The sequence below is a fragment of the Rhinopithecus bieti genome, unplaced genomic scaffold, assembly GCF_001698545.2.
Source record: "Rhinopithecus bieti isolate Rb0 unplaced genomic scaffold, ASM169854v2 scaffold_12151, whole genome shotgun sequence".
Taxonomy (NCBI): Eukaryota; Metazoa; Chordata; class Mammalia; order Primates; family Cercopithecidae; genus Rhinopithecus; species Rhinopithecus bieti.
The window spans coordinates 1,309,641-1,336,808 of NW_016807233.1; positions in this window are offsets into that span (position 1 = coordinate 1,309,641).

Here is a 27,168-nt window from a genome sequence, read left to right on the forward strand (position 1 = left end):
GAAAGCAATTGTTGGACATTTTTACAGAAAGGAATACCTAGATCTCTATATATCTCCATCTCTCTGTCATCTACAAGTAGCACTTGAAGTTCTTTGGGCTAAGTGAAAAGGAATTCATTCCAAACCAGCTCACGGAGGAAGGAAATACATTGGTTAGTCTGATGCAATGGCCTAGGAGGAGAGCGGCTTGGTTTCGGCCAGTGTTTCTTAAGGAGGTGCTTCTGGCATGTGGGGTGAGATAAGTCTTGGTACAGAATTATCCCAAACATTGTGGGTTGTTCAACATACCCAGCTCTAGCCAATAAATACTAGTAGAAGCCCCTAATTATCATGATTATTAAAATCCATGTCCCATACTCCACCACCCCTGGCCCAGCTATTTATCTAAGAGGTGGTTGTGGCAGATGCTGTTGTCCTTGGACTTTCCCTCTACACACCAAAGGCTTCTGTTGTTTGGAGACGGAGACTTGCTCTGTTGCCCAGGCTGGAGTGCAGTGGCGCGATCTCAGCTCACTGCAAGCTCCACCTTCCAGGTTCACACCATTCCCCTCCTCAGCCTCCCGAGTAGCTGGGACTACAGGCACCCGCCACCACACCCAGCTATTTTTTTTTTGTATTTTTAGTAGAGACGGGGTTTCACCATGTTAGCCAGAATGGTCTCAATCTCCTGACCTCGTGATCCAAACTGCTGGGATTACAGGCCTGAACCACTGCACGCGGCCACCAAAGGGTTCTTATTGCAAACACCTGAGACTTTCTGCCTGTGGGCTTGCTGTCTGTCTACGAATCCCACTCTGACAATATGGAAGTGCTAGATAGCATGCCTGGACACAGCCCTCAACCACAGATGACTGTGGGCTTGGAGACAAATGCCCCAGCTTTCTCACCTGGGATTGAAGCCACTTTGAAGCATGCCCTGCACTGTCTCTCAGAGCTTCTCAGTGGGATGGAGCTCCAGCTGCTCACACAGTCACTGACCTGATAACACACCCATGTTATTTTCCTTTGGCTGCTGTGAAAGATTACCACAACCTGAGTGGATTAAAATATTATTACCTTATGGCTATGAAGCTCAGAGGTCAGAAACGGGCTAAGATCAAGGTTTCAGTGAGGTGCATTCCTTTCTGGAGGCTCCAGGGAAGAATTTGTTTCCTTGTCTTTTCCATCTTTTGCTGGCCGCCTGCATTCCTTGGCTTGTGACTCCGTCTTCCATCCTCAAAGCCAGCATTACAGCATCTTCAAGTCTCTCTCTGACTCTGACCTCCCTCTTCCACCTTTAAGGACCTTGTGATTGCATTAGGCCCACCTAATGTCAGGAAGTTCTCCCTATCAGAAGGTCAGATGATTAGCAAACTTAATTCCATCTGCAACATTAATTCACCTTTGACTTGCAACCTAACATAGTCATAGATTCCAGGGATTGGGATGGAGACATCTTTAGGGGCCAAAATTCTGCCTACCACATCATCCCTTATTGGCTTCATTCCCTTCTCTGTCTCACTGCCCCACTTCCCTACGAGTTTTCTTAGGATCATCTCCCAAATCAATTACTTGCACTAGAAATCTTGTCTCATTATCCGCTTGTGCAGAAGCCCAGACTGAAACACTGCCTGAGAGAGAATTCCTGCTTAGGATCACTGGTGTCGGGATGCCAGTGAGTCATCAGGATTTAGTTTCCCTCTGTCTCTTGGCTCTTCTTTCACTGACTTTACCACTGGTGGCAAAATGACTATGGCAACTCCAACTAAGCCAACAACCTTCCAGATTCAATCTTGCTAGGAAAGAGTAGCTCCTGCCGATGTCCTGAGATTTATTTTAATGGGACTCCTTTAGGTCATGCATCCATCCCTGACCTAATCATCAAGGTGGAGGATGCCAGGGCTTTCATTGGCCAAGGCTGAGTTACATTCTTCACTCCTAGAACTGAGTTGAGACTCAGCCAGGGTCATGGACTAAGAGTAGAAGACGCAGAGGGGCGGCTTTGCAATAAAAACACATCAGGCATTATGACCCAAAGAGGCAGCAATGAATGCCGAGCAGGCAGATAACAAATAGCTACATTATCTTTTCTTTCTTTTTCTCCCTCTTTCCCTCTCCAAGCCCCTGCCTTGTGTGGGCGTCTGTGCCTGTGCATGTATGACATAGGATGCCTGAGTGGATCTTAAGGAACATCTAGTGAGTACATTGCCATCATTTCACATATGGCAAAACTGAGGTCAAAACAAATGCAGGAAATTGCTGTTGGTCACACACTGCCATTGCCAAAATCTGCCTAGCAATAGCCTTCTTCTGATTCTAGGCTCTGAGACCTGCCTACCACAGTCTCATATCTTCCAGACTGGGTAGACTTTGTATCTCAGATCTACATTGTATTAACTGGTGCATCTAAGACGGTGGTGGGAGCAATATCTTCACTATTAGTAATTTTTCTTTTGCCTTATTCTTGCCAAATGCACTTTTGTTTCAGAACCCACAGGAAGACATGGTGCAGAAACAAATTGAAATGTGCATTCATCAAACCACATTGAGGCTCATGTGCCTTGTGTTGTGGATACGATGACCCATTTTGTATGGCATAAAACACTATTTCTGATGATAGACATGTAAACCTTTTCTGGAATGAATAGAGTGATAAACAATGAGTATTTCAGATTTCATTGATCTTGGGAGAAACTTTTATCTTTATACAGGGATAGAACACGGGAATTTGAAAGCAGACAGATTTGTGTTTGAATCTGAGCTTTGCCATTTACTACTTCTGTGGATTCTTGGACTATTACTTAGCTGCTCTAAACCCAATTTCCTTATCTAGTTTTTGTGCTTGTCAGAAGTAGACTAGACCAAACAAGGGCATAAGTGAAGTTCACATGAAACTTCAATTCCATTTTTCCTCTAGGCTTGTTTTGTCTTTTTGTGTAATGGAACTCAAATTTTCTGCTTCTGTAATGTTGTTTTTAACTACGACGTTGGTTACCATTGGTCATGAGTTACAAGGTAGTGGTTACCTATTGATGCATTTTAAAATCTCAAATTTCAACAGTAAATATTTACTATATGAAAGTTTTTGTGGGTCAGGAATTCAGAAGTGGCTTAGCTGAGTAGTTCTGGCTCAGGGCATCTCCTGGGATTTCAGTCACAATGGCCAGGGCTGCAGTCTTCTGAAAGTTTGACTAAGGTTGAAGAATTAGCTTCTAAGATGGCTCATTCATATTGTCCTCAAGTCTGGTGGCAGGAGACCACTAGTCCTGTCTTTGTGAACCTCTCTAAAGGGCTGTCGTTGCTTGAGTGTCCTGACAACATTGTAGCTTCCTCTCCCCAGAGTTAGTAATCCAAGGGAGAACAAAATGGAACCTGCAATATATTTTGTGAGCTAGACTTGGAAGTCATACACAGTTATTTCTACAATATCCTCTTGGCAATACCAGTCAGCCCTGTTCATTTTGCATGTGAATACCAGGAGGTAGAGATCACTAGAGTAGTTACTAAACACAGATAAATCATCTCTTCAGTTGACCTGTGGCATATAAAGTACGATGTCAATTACTATAGCTACTGTAACTTACAAGTTAGGATCTGTGATGAAATCAGTAACTCTGGTGTGTGACTGGTGCCATTAGTGTATTCCTGAGTTCATCTTGAATGAACTTGCTTATTTCTAGGTTGTGTAAATGCCAAACCACGTGATGTACACTGACAGGAGGGCCTGGGGAATGACTGTTCTTGTACTCAATGAATCTACAGTGGCCAGTTCAACAGATATTGAAGAAAATATGTTCCCAAATACACCCTAAGAGCCAAAAATCCTACATAATTTAGGCTCTTGTTTAATGAAGGTAGAACATTTGTAGCAGCTGAGTGATCTGCTTAGGTGCTCAGCCAGGACAGTGTTTGCAGCATCAAGCCCAACAATCCTGACTCAGAGAGACTTCGCTCCAGTAAGATCTAATTTGCCTTTAAGTAGAGCAGGCAATCAAGAAATGCTACTTTTATGATGACAATGATGATGATGAATAAGAAATGGCTTTAACAAGATAAATGCCTTCCAACCTCAGAAACGCCAGTAACTTAGATATTAATGTACAGATAAAGAATCTCCTTTGCAACCCTTAGATTATCACATTCTTTTCCAAGAGTTAACACCAGGAAATATGGATCCTGTCTCTCATTGCATCATTTATAATATGCATTGCAAACTCATGAGGTATAGTCATGGGAGGAAAGTCATTCCTCCCTCTGAAATATATTAGTTAGATCAGCTATAAATCAACTCACTATTTCTTTGGCTTAATTTCTGTGTAGACTTTCCACCCCCTTTGAGATTAAGGTTATGCTTGGTTATTCAGCATTTTCTCATTTCCCTATGACTTGATTGGCCCCTTTAGGTCACCTATTTTTTTTTCAATCTTAATTTTCGGCGACAAGTTTAGCCAATTGCTTCCAAGAACTGCCTTCTTTAAAATAAAGAATAAAATAGAAACAAAACAAAACCAGAAACAGCTTTCTGTTCTAGTCTCTTCTACATAACCCTGAGGATGCCGGGGAGGGGAGTGGGAGAGTGTGAACTTGTCGGAACATATGCTTTTGGTTGACTGTGTGAATGTGCATGGAACATTTACAAGTGATGACTGGAAGTCAAAGTTTCTATAAACTTTTTCCCACTGCCCCTGCATGCATATGGCAAACACCACCATGGGTGGAAAGAATTTTGCATTGACAGCTGGCAGACAGAGATCTTGGGTACTGGGTTATAACTCGGGCAGCAGTGGGAGGGGAGCGCAATTGGCAAAGGGGGAGGATATTTTAGTTCAATCTTGTTTTCTTTCTGTTTTATTATCTTTATGTTAGTAGAATATAGAACACGTGAATGCACCATAGTATTGTTTTGTATTCAGTTATTTCAAGGCCAATTCTAGTCCAGTGCAGGAAGGCAGAGTACAACCAAATTACATTGTTGAATGTAACACACCAATTAAAACTGGGGGGAGAGGCTTGGGGATCTTAGCCTCTTTGGATTTGGGGGTTTTAGTCTCTAAAATTAGAAGGTTGCTCAGGGAATCACTAGGGTCATTTTCAACTTTAGCCCATTAGAATTCTGGAATGGGTCCCTGTTTATATGATTCTCAGTATCTTCTGCCTTGGGTGATGGCAGTGAGCAAATCAGTGAGAGCATGCCTAACAAATCCTCTTCAGGTGGCTCCTGGAGAGACAATGGAAACAGAACTACACAGTGTATAACCAGCACAGTGACAGAGGGTGGACATTCCCACCTGTGTTCAATTGTTGCACATCAATCTGCATCTTTTTTATCTTGTAAGTTTGGTCACCACTGAGAAATACATCACTGGTGGGTTTGAAATATAGATGCTTTATCCTGATAAATCCTCTTCCACATCTATGATTCATAAATATTGAAGAAGTGGGTGAAGGAATAAAGAATTTGGAAAGTGTAATGCTTTTATGAAGCAGACTTTGTTGAGTTTATTGAAAGATTATGCATATTTTATTGGGTTTTTGTGCTGTTAAACTGTTCAGGGGAGAAAGAAAGTTGGAATTGTTAATTAAGAAATACCTGGCAGAATTCTATGGTACAATGGAGGAGCCATTCAGAAATCAAGAGTGGTTCTTCTAGATGAGTTAAAATTGCAGGGACAAGGGAGTTGGTCATGTGTCTGGATTTTGGAACTTCTTTAAGGAGCCATGAGATATGCATGCACCGCCCGCCCCCCGACACACCCCAAATAACTCGGAGTATGGATTACCAAAGACAAGGCCAAGGGCAGTCTCGACTGATACAAATTGTCTCTCCTTGTAGGAGATGGGGGAAAGTAAACTGACCCAGTAAAATTAGGGGCTTCTATAGCAAGAAGAGGGTATTTCACATCCCTGAACAGATGTGCTGCTGAGGGTGGGTGGGTGAGCCCTCCCAGCCCCAGAGGCTTTGTCTCCGCCTTTAGCACTTTTGTCTGGGAGAGATATGAAGGGAGTCCAAAGGACCCTAGAAAGGACAGCCTCATATTAGAAACAGGGCTGACAACTAGGCAGGGCAGAGGACAAGCTTAGTCAGTACCTAGGGGTTTACATTCATTTTACTGCTTGCAGTAAAACAGTTTGAAAGCAGACGACATATTCAATGTGTCAATACATAGGCTTCTTGGTGGTGATGCTGTATATGTTTGCAGCAGGCACCATCAGCTGCCCATCCAATGAACATGTCATCCCCTTTCTATCTAACAAAACCATCATATGGTTTGTAGCCTTAACATGCCCAGTTAAAGAAAAATAACTCAGCCAGGCAACGCTGCTGTTTCCAAAAGCTATACGACATAACTTAGGGCACTCAAAAGAAGCTGTAAATCGCAGGAAAGGGAGGCCCTCCAGAATAAAAAGGAATTGCTTTTCTGCCTTTGTTCTAGTTATCTTTTTCTTTCTCTTTCCTGCTGGATGGTGAGCACGAGGCCTGCGGTGCAGCAGCCACCTGTGACCTTAAGGCAAAAGCAGAGACAAGCGCATCTTGCTAAGGATGAGAAGTTGGAAACAGCCAGATGGCACCAGAGAGTCTGTCCTGCCTGAGCTGAGTTCACCCTGTGTCTACAAGCCACTGTTGGCTTTCCTGTTCCTTGCAGCCAGAGGCAGTCCAAATTGATTCAATGTGTTTCTGTAAAGAAAGCTTAAGGTTGAAGTTTTAAAGGCAGCGTTATTGAAAGAAACATATCTAGCTTCTCTAAGACACACTTTGCAAACTCAAATGTTTTTAATGTCATGACATGTAACGACAGGGTTTAGTAAACCTTTTCTGCAAAGGGCCAGATAATAAATGTTTTTGGCTTTGTGGGCCACACACAGTCTGTAGCAACTGCACAACTCTGGTGTTGTAGTGTGAAGTGGCCACTGACAATACATAAATTAACATATTCTTCTTTGTGCCTTGGGACATATGCCATACCTTTTCTCACTCTCCAAAGTATTGCAGGACTGTTGGATACTAACTCAAAGCTGAAATACTTTTGAAATTTTATTTGAGAAAAAATAGAAATATTTCTTCTTTTGATCTTTACTTTTAAAGCCCCTTCAATTATTTTCTAAGAATATTATTTTAAAAATGTGGTCCCATCTTTCTTATTAGAGTAATATACAGGCATTGCAGGAAAAAATGGAAAAATCTATTTATTCTACTATAGAGAAAATCACTTACTAACACACAAGACATACACATTAAAACAACAGAAGTTCAAACCCATTGAAATGAATATCTCACTAGACTCCAACAGCTTTGGGGCTGGTTTGTTGGTTGTTATAGGAGTGTTGCAGGAGCAGCTGATATAAAAGCAGACAGAGATACAGGGGTACTGGAGGACACTTTTGTGATGCCCTCCTTCACCTGCCTCTGAGATTGGACTGCTTATCAGAGCTGTTCTCTGGAGGAAATACTCAGAATACAATGCAAGTTGATTACTTCTGCCACAGTGTAATGGCTAGTAGGCATAGCAAAGTCAACCCATTTTCTTACCAAAGAAGGGCTCTCTTAATATAATTATTACTAAATCTTTTAATTTACTTTTATTCTGCTCTTTTCAAAGAAATGCATGCTCATTATACAGAATTTAGAAACATACAAATACCAAGTAGTAAAAAAATAATAATGATATTTTCTCTCTATTCCTGAGTCAACTCATTATATATTGGCATATTTCCTTCCATTTTTATTTCTGGGCATTTTCCCCCCCATACATTGTTGATATATTATATTTGATTATATTTTGATTTACATATAATATATATAGTATAATATAAATATTTTTTGAATTTTTTTTTTTCTTGAAAAAAATAAGTTATTCTTTTCAAACATTTCCTGCTATTTAGATTCTCAATAATCATGTTTTTGAAAGAAGGAAATAGAAACTCCATCAGAGTGACCCTTCCGCTCATGTTTGTGGACAATTTAAGACCTTGATATTTTATTTCCTATAAATAACTCAAGCTGGGTTTGGGCCCGGTTGTCCTCATGCCTGTAATCGCCAAGCACTTTAGGAGGCTAAGGCAGGTGGGTCCACCTGAAGGTCATTTTTCCGAGACCCAAGCCTGGGCCAACATGGTGAACCCAGTTCCTCTAGCCTAGAAAAATACAAAAAATAGGGCTGGCGTGGTGCAGGTGCCTGTAATCCCAGCACTTGGGAGGCGAAAAACAGGAAGAAATCACCCTGAAACCCAGGAGGCAGAGGTTCTAGTTGAGCCGAGATTACGGCCCATTTTTGTACTTCGCAGGCCTGGGGCGATAAGAGTGAAAGCTCCGTCTCAAAGCAAAAAACAACAAAACAAAACTAAATTCGGCCTTTTGCCCCAGAATTAATTTTTTCTTTCAGGACAAGCTTACTAGAATGAAAATACCAAGGTCAGAATATATCGAAAAGTGGTAAAGTCAAATTTTTTTCGCATGAAAGTTGCTTATTAAAAAAGTTTTATGATACTACATCCCCTAACAAAAGGACCATCTTGGCCTGCACTGTTCCTCCAGCACTAAATCCGCCACGGTTTGTCACTGTGGGCTCTGTTTGTTTTCTTGACTCCAGTGTAATTAAATTTTTTTTTTTTTAACCATCTTCTTGATTCTTTTTTCGCCTTCTATTTTTTCCTCGCTCTCCTTTTCTTCCTTGCCTCTGCCTTCTCGCTTTCTTTTTCTTTAAAAAATTACTTAGACGTTCTTGCCTGTGGTCCTGAATTTTTCTGTCTCTGACCCCAAAATGTAATATGTAGAATCCTTAAACTCGCAAGTGGTGTTGGCGTGGAAGTGGGGCCGCTTGGGAGGGTGATTTAGGTCAATGATGGTGGAGCGCCTCATGAAATGAGATAATGGCCCGCTGTGGAAAGGCCCCAGAAGAAGCTTCTTCAGCTTGTCCTTATGTGAGGAAAATTGTTACGAAAACACCAGGGTGTGGTTCTAGGCGCCTGCTGCTTCAGGCACAGAAGTCCAATCACTGAAGAACAATGAGTTTTTTCCAAGGAAAAGAAGGGCTTTTAATTTGGGTTCCTGGCAGCCAAGGAGATGGGAGCTTAGTCTCAAAATCGATCTCCCTGACCCGCTTAAAAAAACTAGGGGGTTTTCATAGAAAGGGAAAGCATGTAAGCAATTATGTAAGGAAATAGGAACTAGGGAGGGGCCAAGGAAAACAATCCGCATGAAATAAATGAGGGGGTCCAGCATCTCAAATACGCCAGGAGTGGTGATATGGGTGAAGTTGCCAGATATACGATACTTTTTTTTTTTTTTTTTTTTTTTTTTTTTTTTTTTTTTTTTTTTTTTTTTTGAGACGGAAGTCTTGCTCCTGCCGCCCAGGGCTGGAGTGGGCATGGGCCGCTCTCAGCTCACTGCAAAGCTCGCCTCCCGGTTTTCACGCCAGTTATCCCTGGCCGTCAGCCTCCCGAGTTAGGCGCTGGAACTAAAGCCGCCCGCCTCGTCGCCCGGCTATTTTTGTATTCTTTTTTTAGTTAGAGACGGGGGTTTTCACCATATTTAGGCCAGGGAAAATGGTCTGCGAAGCTGCTGACGCCTCATGATGCCCGGCCCATCTCGGCTCAAAAAGTGGCCTGGATTAGCAGGCGGCTTGAGCCACCGCGCCCGGCCTGATACTTTTTTTTGAGAGGCCTGAAGGTCATTCCCTGAGGAAGGAACTCAGATAAAACAAATGCAAGTTTCAAGATTTAAGATTAGAAGGGTGAATTTCTATGTTTATCAAAAAAAACAAAACAAACAAAAAAACCCCAAGAAACCTGTCTATGGGATAATTGGGTCAGTTTGAAGGACAGACACAGAAGACGTCTGTCTATAGTCAGGAAGCGGGTCCTCATCAGACACTGAATCTACAGGCACCTTAATCTGGGACGTCCCAGCCTCCACAACCATGAGAAATAAATCTCTGCTAGTTATAAGCCACCTTGTCCATAGCATTTTGTCATAGCAGACTGAGCAGACAAAGACACCTTCCTTATTTCTCAAAAAATTTTAAAGTGCTTTTTCTCTTGAAAATGGTTTAATTAGCATTACTTTAAATCATGTCCACTCTAAATTTAGACCAGTCATTACTCATGCCCTGGGCTGATTCAGGCTGTGTGGATAATATTGCGTTTTAGTTAGCAAGAAAGAGGAAGTCATGCTTTACGTTTTGCAGCTAACAGTATTTGCCCTGAAACTGAATCCCATTTTCTTATGGAAAACTTAGAATAAACTTAGAAAATAAGTAAATTAGTAACTTTTCTATATATACAAAATTATGTGTATATAGTACATTTTATGTTACAAATAGGATCATACCATATAATTTTGTATCTGTTGCTTACTATATTCAGGTATAAATTGTGAACATCTTACCACAGTTTCCACAATGCCATTTTTAATCAGTGCATTATTTTATATTATATGACTATATTGACGATTCCCACACTGTCAGGTATTTCTTCATATCACTAAATATTCTTCTAAAGCATCAGTTTTGCCCTCCGAAAAGGTGATAGCAGTTTATATTCTTTTAAGGAACATCTACATGAGAATGTCTCATTCTCTACTTTTTCGTCAGCACTAGGAGTTATGTGTTTATTGTCTTTGCCAAATTGATAAACCAAAACAAATTCCATTATTATCATTGTTTGCATTTCTTTGATTATAAGTGAGTGAAGCGGAACATTGTTTTTTGTACGTCAATTGTCAATTTGTATTTCTCTTCCTGTGAAAAAATTTTACACAGTTCTGTTCATATTCACATTGAATTGCTTGTCTTTTGATTTAACAAAATTTAATAAGAATTATTTAAAAAGGATATTAAGTGTGTGTTATCTTTGTTAGAATACATTTTAATCAGGTTAGCTACCTGTTGTTTTTTCTGTTTTGGTTTGTTTTGAGACGGAGTCTCACTCTGTTATGCAGGCTGGAGTGCAATGGCATAATCTCTGCTCACTGCAACCTCCACCTCCTGGATTCAAGTGATTCTTCTGCCTCAGCCTCCCAGATAGCTGGGATTACAGGCGTGTGCTGCCACACCTGGCTAATTTTGTAATTTTAGGAGAGATGCGGTTTCACCATGTTGGCCAGGCTGGTCTTGAACTCCTGACCTCAGGTGAGCCACCCGTCTCGGCCTTCCAAAGTGCTGGAATTACAGGCGTGAGCCACTGCACCCAGCCAGGTTACTTAACTTTCTTTCTTTCTTTCTTTCTTTTTTTTGAGACAGAGTCTCGCTCTGTCGCCCAGGCTGGAGAGCAGTGGCCGGATCTCAGCTCACTGCAAGCTCCGCCTCCCGGATTCACACCATTCTCCTGCCTCAGCCTCCCGAGTAGCTGGGACTACAGGCACCTGCCACCTCGCCCGGCTAGTTTTTTTGTATTTGTTAGTAGAGACGGGGTTTCACCGTGTTAGCCAGGATGGTCTTGATCTCCTGACCTCGTGATCCACCCATCTCGGCCTCCCAAAGTGCTGGGATTACAGGCTTGAGCCACCGCGCCAGGCCATGTATGGTATTTCTTGATAAGAAAAAGCTTAAATGACCATCAAGCCAAATCTGTTAATCATTTCTTTTATAGTTTCATGCCCTTGACGTCATTAGTGTTTTTTCATCAGTTTCCAAGAAAATTTCCTAAGTTTTTTTCTTATTGTTACAGATGTTTCCCTACATTGTCATTTGCTTTCACACTTGCTTGTAGCCAAAAGGCCAAGAAGCAATGTTATTTGCTTCTAAAACGTATATACATATATATTTCAACAATGCCAATGACAGTTTTTCTGTCAATCTCATAGCCTCTCACGTATGTGGGCAAAATGGCCCACATATATACGTATATAAAACAAATATATGTATTTGTTATTTAGTCCAATCTGCTGACATATTTCTCTGTTATTCTTTTCCATGTTGTTTATGCTTAGAGACTGTTCATATACACAGAGATCAGTGAAGGGATCACCTAGCAGAGCCCTTCAGAGTCTGGGCTGCTAGGACTGAGTCACGGCTCTGCCGTGACTGTGTGATAAGCTTCTCTTACCTCAGTCTCCTTGACTATACAATGGGCATAATCTCACATGGGTAATGGGTGGGCTATTAGTTCTGTGCCTAGTGCATACTAAGCTCTCAATACTTTTCCTCCTAGATTAAAAACAAATAATTCACTTATTATGATTGACTTCCCAATTTCTCTGGATTGTTTTTTGTTATAATTTGAAGGAACAATCCAAATTGATTTGGTTCTACAAATTTTTAACCAGTCTTCGACATACTATGAATGATTCTACCAGCAACTAAAATGACAGGTTACTGCTGTAACATTCTATAGTTTCAGGTAAGATGTGTCCAAATAGATCCCAGTGTAGGCCGGGTGCGGGGGCTCATGCCTGTAATCCCAGTACTTTGGGAGGCCAAGGCGGGTGGATCACGAGGTCAGGAGATCGAGACCATCCTGCCTAACACAGTGAAACCCCGTCTCTCCTAAAAATACAAAAAAATTATCTGGGCATGGTGACGAGTGCCTGTAGTCCCGGCTACTTGGGAGGCTGAGGCAGGAGAGTGGCGTGAACCCAGGAGGCGGAGCTTGCAGTGAGCCAAGATCATGCCACTGCACTCCAGCCTGGACAACGGAGCCAGACTCTGTCTCAAAAACAAAACAAAACAAAAAAGATCCTAGTGTGTGTAAAACAGAACTATACACAAAAAAGAAAATGCCATAAACCAATGGGGAAGGAATGGATTACTCAACAAGCAGTGATAGAGAAATTAACTGTATTTGGAAAAAATATTTAATTAGTTTCTACCATATATGTTGAAATAAATCCAGAAGAATTAATGAGCTACATAAAAAGATTAATATATGTCATCCACATATTACACACATATTACATATATATCACACACATAGCAATAATCTAATAATGCTAATAAAAATTCATCATTAAGTATTGATCAGGTACCAGGCACTGAGCCAAGGCTTTATGCAAGTTATCTTATTTAATCTTCTCATAAGTTATATGTTTTTGGTATTATTAATATTACTATATTTAACAAATGAGGATACTAAGACATAACTTAGGTTATATAACTGCCGTGGTTCCCCCATGGGAAACAGCAAATCCAGGATTACAACCCAGGTAGTAATTCTTCCCCAAACGCTGTGCTGCCTTGCCATGAAAATGATAGAATTTACCTTAATTTTTTTAAAAATAAAAAGATGCCTGTATTTCAAAAAACAGCCTTAATAAAATTAAGTAATATATAATCAGGAAAATATGAAAGTATTTCTATCTATTTATACACTTGAAATTGAGTTTCCGCTTCTTCAACAGTTGTACCATCCCGTGTAATTGTGGATGAATTCTGATAATATTTGGAGAGTGAGCTTGGGAGGGTCTGATATAATATATAGACTGTGTGGTATGTATGAAATTCACTCTTCAGGGCCCCAGAGGACAGAGTGCACCTGAAATAAAGATGTGATTTTCCCCCAGAGTATGACATGCAGAAATATCAAAATTTTTTCATGATGGCTTTAGTGAAGAAACATGCCAAATGCATTTAGGTGTCATGAACTGGGAAAGAAACTGGTTTCCAATCAGCATATGAGTCCCATGGAGACTGCCGCTTTGAAAATGCAGACATAGGCAAGTGATCCAGCTGCCTCTCACGTAGTCAGCCGATGCAGTATGGACTAAGATTATCACCAGCAGTTTTATTTATTCAATAATAGCTAATGCTTCTTCCAGGGACTGCCAAGGAGGCTGCGATTTTAAATATCATTACAAAAAAAAAGCTTATGGCGAAGATGTGCAAATGACAAGACCTTGACTGCTGAGTAACCCGACATCCATTTTCAAGCCCCCTTCACTCTTGCCCATCTCCATTATAGGGGTTGGAAAAGCGAATAATCTTTTCCAGGCTCTTTTGTGGCTAGGGTGGCCACGTTGCGTAATTCTGGCCAATGGAACATAAGCAGAAATCGTCATTAGACGTGTTTGGGGACAGACATGGCTGCCTTGTTCTTCTTCCCTTCTTTCTGACTTGAATAAGGATGTGATGCTGGGTCTTCAGCAGCCATTTTGCCCACATGCACGAGAGGCTATGAGATTGGCAGTAAAACTGTCATTGGCATTGTCGAGCTGCTGGACCAACCCTTAAAGGCAAATTCTTCAGACTTCTTAAAAAATCCTTTGTTTCTATCATTGGAAGTCATATTTTCTTCTATTTGCGGCTCAAAGTTTTCCTGACAAATACAATGTGCAAAATAAGAAACACAAATGGCTAATCAGATATTTAAAACATAATTCTGCATCAATAATAATCAAATAAATGAAATTTGGCAAAGATTTTGAAAAGATAATGACATTTAGTGCTTGGGAGGCTGCTGCAGGATAAGTATTCTCATTCCCTACTTATGGCATTTTAAATTGGTACAGATTTTCTGAAAAGATGCAGATGAATTTATGAAGAGCCTTCAAAGAGTTACTACTCTTTGATGGAGTAGTTTCACTCTTGGGAAACATCCAAAGGAAATAGTTAATAACGGGAACAAAGATTCACATGTGTTGTGATTCAAATTTTATAAGAAAGAAAAGCATGTATCTTCATAGATGTAGACTGGTAGAAAGCAAAATACAAATGTTAAGAATTGTTACCTCTTGTTTTGAGTGATATTTTCTTTTCCTTTTCAATTTTGTTTTAGGAAAACATGTATTTATTTGTAAATTAGAAAAAAAACAACAAATGTAATTTAAAAGAGTAATAATACTGAAGGCTCAAGTCTCTCTTCTTGGAATCTACTGCTTTTCTGGAAGTAACAGTGAGGCACGTTTACAGGTCTTTGATTATAAGCCCTTCTTTTTATTTATTTTTAAATATGTTACTGTGAGACCGAACTTACCGAACAGAGTCATCATGTAAAAGCCTGGGAAGATTGGATGGACACATACATTCACTTGAACTTCACAATGGTCCTGGGAGTTATGTGAGGTTATTATTATGCCCATTTTTAATTCTAGGAAAGAGAAAGAAAGGAAAATTTAGGAAAAGAAAGGAACGCTATCTTCCTGAAGGTCACTCACCAGTGTCAGGCAGAGTGAGAGCTGGACCCAGGTCAGCGAATTCTAAGCCCTGAATTCTTGTTTCAACCCTGGGATTTCTACCACGCATGGGTGAAACACACATTCAATTAGAGCCCCAGTTAAAGTTCCCTGTAATTGCAAAAGAGACCAAAGAGAGAAGCTTGTGTTATGTCCGGACCGGAAAAGGGTGAGGAACAACTGCAAGCTGTAGAAATTATACACATTCCGAATGCTTATTTATACAAATCCCTCCACCCACATCTGTAACGTAAGCAATGTGCAAAAAAGAAAATCTATTTTTGAGCTAAGTGCCAAAGCAATTATTGTTAATAAAGAATAAACTACTAGTACAAAGTTGCATAGATCTTCATCAGGGGAATGAGAAGAGGGTGGGGGATGAAATTGTGTGTGATACAGAAGAGACACAGAATTGCACTTGTGTAAACTGATAGAACTGATTCAAGCTGCTGTGTTCCCCTGAATTTCCATCTTTCCTTTTACATACGACGCCCTGGCCCAACTTTTAATTCTAGAAATTAACTTTTCTTCTTGAGATGGGTGCGAGCAATATTGTGAGTTAGAATATTCTTAAATAACAGCATGTATATGAAAGAGATGGTTCAGCTAAATGGGCAACACGTTTTCTAATTTTTTTTTTTTTTTTTTTCTGAGACAGAGTTTCACTCTGTAACCCAGACTGGAGAGCAGTGGTGCTATCTCAGCTCACTGCAGCCTCCACTTTCTGGGTTCACGCAGTTTCCTGACTCAGTCTCCCAAGTAGCTGGGATTACAGGCACCCTCACCATGCCCAGCTAATTTTTGTATTTTTAGTAGAGACGGGGTTTCACCATGTTGGCTGCACTGATCTCAAACTCCTGACCTCAACTGATCCACCTGCCTCAGCCTCCCAAAGTGCTGGGATTACAGATGGAGCCACCACACCCAGCCTCTAATTTTTAATAGAGATGAAAACAAATGCCAAAATGTAAAGCTGCAAAGATACAGTCATTGCTAATTATGACCAATCATTAAGAGAGAAGGTTCTTTAAAAATGAAATATACATGCCAGAAAATCGACAAACCCTTTTAAAAAGTGACCAGAACCAGTAAAATAATCTTCTGTGTATACAGTTTTCAATGTCCCCAGGCCACTCCCTGAAAAGTCCAGCCTGGCCAAGTCGAACATGGTAGAGGAGATTGGCTTCAGTATCCTGCTCCTCTCCTCCTGGCTGCGGGACCGTCTCCTCCCTGAAAGTCCATGTAAAACAAACTCAGACCCATTATAAGCAAGAGGGCAAAGATATTCCATTTCTTTATGGACTACTGCCTGATTTTCATTAAGCTTATTCAGATTTATTTTATACCCTGGACACTTGAGTTAGTGCTTACTTTTAAGTTGTCAAGGGATCATTTCAGAAACGAAAATATATGGCTTCTCTATTTATATGGACCTTTCAGTTCTCTGCTCACTTTCTCTAAGTTCCATTCCCCTGTTTTAATTTATTACTTTTAAGTATCTTTTAAGTAGCAGATGTTTAAACACTTTTTAATCGGGGAAACTGCAAAGTGTAACTGCTGGGTTTGGCAGGCGGCAGGTCCCGGAGCCCCTGGCCAGCTGATAAACGTGTTCTGCTCACAATGTCCTGGTGCTGCAAAAGTGCAGAGGTGAGGTGACCATAATATCACAGCTGCCGGACATCTTTCTGTGAGGATCAAGAAGAGTTCTTCAATGAATCAGTCAAATTGGCTAAAGTGGAAGGGCTGCCTAAGGAAAAGGTCAGTTCTCACTGTCAGATACGTAAAATGTCTGGGGGCTGAGGCATGCTCCTCAAATTAAAATAAAGTCAATTTGCAATCTGGGTGGAAGGAATTCAAGTGAAAACCCATGTTTATCTTTTGGCTTGATTGCAAAAGCAAAGTTGGAAACAGTTCAGCTGCGCCCAGTGATGCCCGTTGGCTGTGAAGCGCCCTGGACGTATGTGAGCCTGCTCAGACAGTGAAGGGAGAATGTAGAGAATATAAATAAATACCAACTCTCTCCTCTTCTGTCATTTGTCTATTCCCTCCAGAGTCTTAGTGAGGAGTGAATATTTCAAAATCAACACAGAAACCTACAGGCTTTCTTCTTTCAAAACAATTATCCAAGGGGCAAAATGTCATGAGCCTGCAACACAGGATGCTCACTCATTTTGGATGTTTTATCTTACCCGCCTCTGTCCCAGATGGATACACAGCGACGTGCCTGAATGTGGTCCTGCCAGAAAGCACTCACTCATTTATTCATTCATTTATACTATTGCCAGGTTACAGGTGACTGTGATATGGTTCCCACCAGGAAGAGGAGTGTGAGAGGGAGAAAAGGCTTGGGCCAGGGCAGGAGGACCTCTCTGTGCAGCTCTATGGCTGTGGAGCCTGGGATAAACCATTTAAGCCAGCTGGGTCCCCTTCCCTTGTCCATACAATGGGAATAATGGTGCTTCCCCTGGAATGATGCTTTCCACCTAAGAGTCTCCTAAGGGTGTTTGCTAAAAGTGCAAAGTCTAAAGCCAACCCTGACCTGCTGGATCAGGTGCTCCAAGCATCTGCATTTTAAGTTCTCTCAGTAAGTGAATGTGGTGCGAACCTCAGATGTCACATTGGGATCCCTTCTGTATTTAAGCGCCTCCAATCCTCGGCATGATTTATTATCTATGAGGTTAGGGTGGAATTAGATGAAGCCATCTCTCACCTTTTGTGCTGGCCTTGCTCTACTGATTTCAGTCTGCGATGCTGCTATGGTTTGAATGTTTGCGTCCCCTCCAAAGTTCTTGCTGAAACTTAATCCCCAGTGCAATAAGAAGAAGAGGTTCAGCCTTGAGGAGGTGATCAGGCCTTGAGAGCTTCACTCTCATAAATGAATTCATACCTTATGAAAGGGCTAGAGGGGGTGATTTGTCCTTCCCACCACATGAGGACACAACGTTTGTCCCCTCTGGAGGATGCAGCAACAGGAGTCATCTTGGAAGCAGAGAGCAGCCCTCACCAGACACCGAGCCTGCCAGCACCTTGATCTTGGACTTCTAGCCTCCAGAGTTGTGAGGAATATATTTCTATGATTTATAAATTACCTGGTGTCAGGTATTTTGTTATAGCAGCAGGAATGGCCTGAGATGCATGCTGAAATTCTGATACTAGTTTGTGAAATCCTCTGGCTCCTTACAACCTGAAGTCATTCATCGACCCTTCCTGCTGGTGGCACAGAGGCTGGGGAGTGTGTGGCGTGAGGTTGGATTCAGAGAGAGGGGTTCAGGGGTGTCAGGGATGCCTGTGGAAGAGAAGGCACCTCCCTGAGGCCTGTCTTATTTATTGTCTGATGAGCAGGGGAGTTTGGAGTGGAGTGGCTGAAGTTGTCCCTGGCACCCACCAGCCTGCTCTTTGCCTTTTGCCTCCCTGGGAGTCAGAACACTGAGGCCCAGTCGAGTAGCACGTGCCCCTGTTTCTTTATCTATAAACAGGAGATAAGAAGGCCGGGCCGTTTTGCCCAGTGGGGTGATTTGAGGCTCCAGGGAAACACGACAGGCACATGAAAGGCTTTTGACCACCAACAGGTTGATCAGAAGCTCTTTCTCCACTTCCTCACCTGAATTCTCTTTGCCCTCAACTCATTCCTCTTGACCCTACTTAGTGATGGATGATGAGTTTTTATAAATAATGGATTATTGGTTTGGAAATGATGGATGAGAATGTAAATGCTTTTCCCCATCAACCTTCACTTCCAGGAAGAATTTTGGGGCCAGTGGCTTTCTGGGGGACCTACAGAAACCACCTCAGGCACCCCCAGCTTGGAGCTCTCTTTGCCTATTCCTGCAGGCAAATTAGCCAATGGCATCACTATATTTCTCTCTAGTTTCGTATGGGGACGATTTAGGCTATCATTCTTAGCTCTCCCAGTCTGACTGCCTCCCCTGCAGACTTCAAGCACAAGCATTAGACACAAAGAAAACAGCTTCATGGAGACTTCTAACCAGCTCCCACAATGGCATAAAGTTAAGTCCCTATAATAAATCTCTCATACGGTCTATCACTTCCTAGTGCTTCTGTTTCTCTGAACTAACCCCAGCTGGTACAAGCAGGATTCTATTTGCAACACTGGACTGGGACTGGCTGAGCCTTTTAAAAAATGGGGAGCCTCAGCTCCCACGCTTCAGCTGCCCATTGGGTTTAATAGTTTGTACTATTACCTGACTACTCCATCTGATTTGTGTAGCCTGAAGGCATCCTATTAAGGTTGTACCAAGTTTCCTTCTCTCAATGATTTTCTGCCTGATGGAACTCTGGGTTCTTTCCTTACTTTCCTGTCTTTAGAGAGATCTAAGTGTCACTGGAGTGGTGTCTACTGTGTGTCTCAGGCATTGCCCTTGGCTTACAGCTGTGCTGCCCCATGTGTGACCAAGCCCTCAGAAGAGCAGCACTCAGTCAAGTGACGGCCATGGCCTTGTGTTTGCAGCTGAGTCCCCCGTGGGATCGCTGTAGATCCTGCGGCATTGGCTCACGGGCCCTTCCCGAGGTGGTGATACAGGTTTCTCTGCTGCTGCTTAGCTCCAGCCCGTGGTTGTGCAAAATCTACTCTCCCAGACCTTCCTGGTGGTGGTCCCAGCACCTTTCCAGGAGGTCCCCTGAGCAGGCTTTAAGATCCACTATCTCTCCTACCTGCCCACACCTGGTCCCTGGATAGCACCACCTCTTGGTGGAAGTGGACATCACACCCACCGTGTCTAGCGCTCCTCTCTTTGCTCTGCTGCCGCAAGCCCACAGCCCACAGCTCCTCACCAATGGGTTCTTTGCTCAGGTGGCAAACATAGTCCCAGGCCTCCCAAAATCCGGGGCACATGGAGCAAGGTCACAATCAACCCCATAGACGTCAGTCTCTCGGCTTGAGATGAAGGGGGGCACACACTTCCACACACCCACCTCCCTCACCCACCCCCATGAAGGTGTCTCATAGTTTTCTCTAAAGAAATCCTTTTCACTAACCCTCTGCTTCTCAAGCCTGACCTCTTTATGCCCTTGATGTGGGCGAATTATTTAACCAGTTCTTGATCACCTACTTTAAATGTTTGCATTATAGTCTATTTTACAATTCACTTGTAGTCTAAAATCTATCACGTTCTTGATGCCCCAGGGAAAGCTTCTCCTGTAATGTCTTGTTCCATAGGATGGCAAAACTTTGACAATGTACCCCAAGGAGATGGCGTCACGTGCAGAGTCGGGCACAGGAAAGTGTCAGGGATATCATGGTCCTAGGCTGACGATCACAGCCATAAGATTCCCTCAACTCACTCCAATCGCTCTGGTTTCAAGATGGCTAACCTGCCTTTTCATGATAATTTGTCTTCCTGTGCATTTGTGCCTTCAGAGAGGGGGCAGTGGTAATCAGCTACCACATGGTTCTATTTCTTGTAAGTTAATTCATCAACATCATGCTAGGTTTGTAGGCTGACAAACCACTGGAAAGAGCTGGAAACGGAAGTGCCATGCCTTCGGAGGGGCTGCATCCCAGCAGGAGGCTCCCTTCCTCCCCTCCTGCAGCCTTCCAGCCTCTAGTTTTGCAACCTTGCCTCATCCTCTTCTGCTCAGTTCTCGGGGTGTATTTCCTTCTCCTTTCCCTCAAAGCAGTCCTTGTTCACTAACAGTTTTCTCATGTCTATGACTAAATTATAAGTGACTCAGTGACACACTGGGAGTTTTGTCAGACTCCATGAAGTTCTAGAACTGCCCAGAGCTTGTACTGACTTTATCAACACCTGGTGAAAGAATCAAATTGAATGTTTCCTACAGCTCTGAGGACAGGGATTGCAGCGCTCAGAGATATTCTTGGATGGTGAGGAAAACTAGAATGCAGTAGAGAACTTGGTTTTAACAGATCTTTACAGCTGATATCTTCTCAACATCCTCTTTACCACAGAGGATCCGCCATCTTGGAGCCTATCTGAAGACTAGTCAGTGAGGTGCCAAAGAGTGGGGTGTCTTCACAGTGAGGCTCTAAACTAGTTGGAGGTGCAGAGTGGAGCGCTGAAGAGGAAATAAGTACTGCAAACATGTATTGAGCACCTGTATTGCATCTGGCGTGGTGTAAGCACCAACCATGAACTCTGTCACTCAAACGCTCATAAAGAACCTACCACAGATGGTGGGCTGGCGTCCATCTTTCCCTGAGTCACACAGCTCTTAGTGGTGGGGCTGAATAGGAACCAGGCGGTCCTGCTCCTGAATGCACATTCAGAATCACTCTGTTGATCCCCAGGGATTTTTCAGCCTGGGAGGTAGCACCAGATGTCCTGGTCTTGCTACCTACTGTCTCTGGGGATTTGGGGTAAGTTCCTTGATACAGCTGAGTCTCAGTGATATGGTTTGGCTGTGTCCCCACCCAAATCTCATCTTGAACTGTAGCTCCCATAATCCTCATGTGTTGTGGGACAGGCGCAGTGGGAGATAATTGAATCATGGGGGTGGGGCTTTCCTGTGCTATTCTCCTGATGGTGAATAAGTCTCACAAGATCTGATGGTTTCATAAAGGGGAATTTCCCTGCACGAGCTCTCTTCTCTTGTCTGCTGCCATGTGAGACGTGCCTTTTTACCTTCTACCGTGATTGTGAGGCCTCCCCAGCCATGTGAAACCGTGAGTCCATTAAACCTCTTTCTTTTGTAAATTGCCCAGTCTTGGGTATGTCTTTATCAGCAGCATAAAAATGGACTAATACATTCAGTTTCTAAATTGAAATGAGCATTTTAACATTTAATGGGCTGTGAAGGTGAAAAGAGAGGATAGGACGTGGAGGACTGGCTTGTGCAGGGTGCTACTCTCCTTCCTCTCTGGAACACCTCCCCTCCCCTCTGCCCCACCACAGGCACAGATACTGTCTGGTATATTTTGGTAAAAGATAAAAGCCATACATGAACGAAGGTGGTGGTAGTAGGGTGTGTTTCCAGGAGGTGAGCATGATGTGGGGCTGAACCTTCCAGAAAAGGAGCAGCCATCTGAAGAAGCCCTTTGTTGTGATGCCGGGGAAGGCTGGAGTGGGAGCTGTGTGTCCTTGGCTGGAGGGCCCAGGCCTTGCTGCAGGGCTCACTGCACTCCCCTCTGCGCCCTTCACACCTGCTGCATCACGTTCATCTTTCATTTGCTTTCTCCCTTTTCACTGATGACTACTTGCTTTCCCCTTAAAAATAGCTTTCTAGCCAGGCGCGGTGGCTCAGGCCTGTAATCCCAGCACTTTGGGAGGCCGAGGGGGGCAGATCATGAGGTCAGGAGATCAAGACCATCCTGGCTAACACGGTGAAACCCCGTTTCTACTAAAAATACAAAAAATTAGCCGGGCGTGGTGGCAAGCGCCTGTAGTCCCAGCTGCCCAGGAGGCTGAGGCAGGAGAATGATGTCAACCCGGGAGGTGGAGCTTGCAGTGAGCCAAGATTGCGCCACCACTGCACTCCAGCCTGGGCAACAGAGCGAGACTCCATCTCAAAAACAAAACAACAACAAAAAGAATAGCTTTCTATTGATTGTTCTTTTCTAAAAAATAATTTATGTTCATTGGGGAAATTTTAGAAAGCATAGGCAAGCAAAAGCAAAAAACTTAGAAGTCACCTACACATTAACCTTTTGTTTACTCTTTATTTCTCATTCCTCAGATTGGAAGATCATTTTTTGTTCTTTTATTGGTTACTATTTTGCTAAACATAGATCTAATTTCCTAGCCCCTTTCATGCTGGTAATGCAGGTGATTCATACTGGTCTTCACCCAGATCCTCCCAGCGAGGGCACAGCTGGCTGCCCAGATACCTTCTACTACACCTTGGGTGAAATGAAATCGATGCTTTGTTTATCCGTGAAGCCATCCCCTGGTGTCCCCATGTAGCTCTGTGACAATCACACCGGGGAGACCGCTGCTCTGGACTCTTTACACTTCTGTAATGATCAATGCATAGTCCCATCGATGCCACCTCCCATGCATCTCTTCCCTCCTCCTCAGCTCTGCCATGTCCTAAGCAGGCACCATCATATCTATTAGGATGGTTGCAAAAGTTTCCCCAACTGCTCCCCTTGCTTCTCTGTCTTTCTATCTCTACACTTGAGCCTCTGATCCTTCCAGAATGCAAATCTGATCAGGTCACACCTCATGTCAAAAAAAAAAAAAAAAAAAAAAAGCCATCTACAGTGCCCCTTTATCAACACCCCAGGAAGAAGCCTATTAAGTCAGAGCTTTGCCAAGAGGTTCTAAGCATTGACTGACAGCAGCTCCAGCTTCAGAGGTGGACGGAGCTTTCCAACTGACACTTTCCATGGGATCGAGACAGGTGGGCTAGACTGACAGTGGTGGCAGAGGTAGCCCCAGGGGAGGGTGAACAGCTGTGATCTCATTAGGGTGATGGCATGGGGGAATACAGCACTCTCTACCTGTGGTTACCAGTGAACGAAAATCTCTCCTGTCATACTCAATTCTCATAACCAAGTGGCTTGCTAGAGGCGCACTGTAGTTAAACCAAAAGCCATTCTTTATAAAGATGCTAAGTGGCATTTTGCAAAGCACCAGGGTTCTCTGATGCTCATCCATGATACTCTGTGGGGTACTCCAGGCTATTTTAATTGCATTTGCCAAGAGGTCCAGCATCTATGATGGTCTGCCTTGTAAACCACACGCACAAGTGCACGCACACACGCGCACACACACACACACACGAAAGGAGAACAATGTTGTAAATGCATTTCTGTGGAATTTTCACAAAACTACAGTGTCGGTGTTTTGTCTAATTTGGATTGTTCGCTGTACTTCCTGGTTTGAAATTATGGGGAGTACATGGAAACGCAGTCTGTCTGTTTTTCCCAAAACTTGACTTTCCAAATGTTTAATGCTTAACTTTGCCAAATCCCTTGCACACCCAGAATTTATTTCCAGAACTGTGGAAGGATTTCTCTGTTTTTCCCCTATTTGTCTGGGCATGGAAACCTAGCAAGTGGACCAGTGGATCTTGTTCATCCCAAGGAGAAAACTTTCTGTGTGAGCCACCACTGAGTGCCTGTCCAGAGAAGCATTTGAATAGATCAGGCCACTAACTTGTTGTTCATTTTCATTGACTCCCAAAAAACACCCATGATAGACATTGTATGCTCCAAACAGAAGCAGGCAATAGCATGTTTCATCAAGAGATGTCAAAACTTTTTTTTTAAAATGCTCCTTTACCAGCAGAATATTGAATTAGATACATATTTTTTAAATTATGCTGAGCACAGAAAGAGGCATCTTTTCATGCCCATTTGTGATGGATTAGTTTGAGCAAATTCTGAGCTACCTGTGATTCTAGAAACTTCCCTTTTCTCCAAAGAAGTTTGTGAAATGCCTGAAGTTGTGCAGTCCACTCCACAGCGCCCATTCTAGATCATTAATACTTTCATTCACTCAACATTTATTTGACACAATCTGTGCATAGGGCCTGGGCTTGTTGCTAAGGAAAAGAAGATGAACAGGGCAAAATCGAATAGAAACCCAGAGGAAATAGGATGGGTGCTTTTGAAGGCTGGAAGGTTTCATAGAGAAGGTGACTTTTAAGTTGGATTTTGAAGGAAAAATAGAGGCACAGCAGTGCCTGGAGTAGGGGCAGCATTGTTTGTTGCAGAGATATTTCACCCAGCTCTTTAAAGAGAAGAGCCATAATAAAGAACTTTTCTCTAGTGGATAAAAGAGAATGACACAAGAGAAACACTTTGTACACTTCCCATATCTCTTTTAGAGAGTCAGTAAAGATTAAAACATATTGAGTTTAATACTATTGTGAGTCTTCACTTCTTAATTCACATCCATTGTCCATTGTTACTGTTTTTCTTTAAAGATAACGTATATTGCATTTGTTAATTAATATTATTTAGACAGGATATGTTCTATTTTATTTTATTTTCTCTCCAAACATTTTTTAACTATGAATTTTTAAAGGAATGGATATTTAACAGTGATGAATGAAAAAGTACAAATGTGTCTTTATAGCGCCCTTGAAACCAATATGTATAGTTAGTTGTACTTTAGGTAGGGATTGCAAAACATTCTGGGGATGTCATTTGCCCTTGTGTTGGAGTAGCCCTAAGACAGTTGGAGCAAGCTACTGAGACTTGGGGAATGCTTGTTACGTACCATGTCTTAGCTTTACCTGATAAATACAATGAGGTGGAAGACTTATCTGAGGAAATCACAAGAGGCCAAGTGATTCTATTCTAGGCATAATAGGTAGCCACGACAGGATTCTGAACAGAGGAGGCACTTATTTCTACTTAACATTTTGAGAGTCTCACTCTGGCAGCCCTGTGGAGAACTGATTACAGAGGAACAAGAACAGGGAATCAGACACCAGTAAGAAGGCTCTTTCAGTGGTCCAGGTGGGAGGTGAGGTGCTGAACAGGAGTCAGATTCAGGGTGTGCCAGGCAAAGGTAGCAGGATTTGCTGACAGATTGCATCTGGAGCATGACAGAAAGATAAGAACTGAGGACAATTCCTAGGTTTTGGCACTGAGCAGCAGAGCAAGTGGTGTCATGTATGGAGATGAAGAGGACGGATGGATCATAGGCCAGTTTAGGGGATGAGTCCATCAAGAGCACTGTTTTGGCCGTTAAGTGAGAAATGCCTCTCTTACATTGGGTTTCCTAGAAGCAGAGCCTGATATGGGGATTCTTGTGAAAGTAATTTATTGAGGGCGTCTCTGAGGAGTGATGAGAGATGTGAAATAGGGCTGAGAATAAGCAGGGCAAAGACATGGTTCCAACTGAGGTCTCATTTCAGCCTACTCACACATGGACACTCAGGGGCACCATGGAGTTGTCCCTCCTTAGTGCATGGAAGCTGGGCTTTTGTGTTCCTGTATCAGTCAGTCATTTAGGTAGGACACCTGCTCACCCCTTCGAGGGAATAATCTCCTAAACATTTCTGGTGAGTGGTCTTTTATCAGTAAAGGCATCTCATCAGCCGAGGCAATGCTCCAGAGAAGGGCACAGCTGTGAGCTATCAGCAGTCATCATCATTGCTCCTGGGGGAAGTGTGCACTATTTTGGTGAAGGTCCATTATAACACCTACGAGACAGCCAAGTACAAATGTGGAGTGGGCAGGTAGAGTTCAGAAAAGAAGTCAGGGTTGGGGATATACATTTAGGAAATCAGTGGTCTATATCGCGCTATTTAAAGCCATGAAAATGAGATTGAATCCAGATGTAATATGGATAAAGAAGGGAAGACCTTCAATAACTGAGGCTGTGGGCACCTTGACATGTAGGGGTTTGGAAGAGGAAGAAGAACCAACAAAGGGAGCCAATGAGGAGAGGCCAGAGAGGTAGGAGGAAAACCTGGATAATAAGATGCTCCAGGACACAGTGGAGAATGTGTTTCTGGAGGAGGGTGGCCCAAGTAAGATGAGGACTGAAAATGGAAGGAACACCTGATTGGGCAAAAGAGGTCACTGGTGACCTTGATGAAAAAAATTAGAGTGGAGCAATGGGAACCAAAGCCAGATTATAGTGGGTTCTACAGACAAGGCATTCTGCAATAGTAAAGCAGATTGAATAAACTAAAGTGATGTGGTTTGGCTCTGTGTCCCCACACAAATCTCATGTCGAATTGTAATCTCCATGTGTTGTGGGAGGGGCCAGGTGGGAGGTGACTGGATCATGGGGGCAGATTTCCTCCATACTGTTCTCATGATAGTGAATGCATTCTCATGAGATCTGATGGCTTAAAAGCGTGTGCCATTTCCCTCCTTGCTCTCTCTCTCTCTCCTGCCAAGTAATGATGTGCCTGCTTCCCCTTCACCTTCTGCCACAATTGTACATTTCCTGAGGCCTCCCAGCCATGCTTCCTGTACAGCCTGAAGAACTGAGTCAATTAAACCTTTTTTCTTCATAAATAACCCAATCTCAGATAGTTCTTTATAGCAGTGTGAGAATGAACTAATACATAGGGATAGTTTGATATTGCTGGAAAAACCATGCAAGAGGGAAGAGGTGAAAGGCAGGTAGTTATGGGATAGAGTCAGAGAGAGACGGAAAGGCTAGCTCGTAAATGGCTTTGAATGCAGTGCCAAAAAGCTGGGA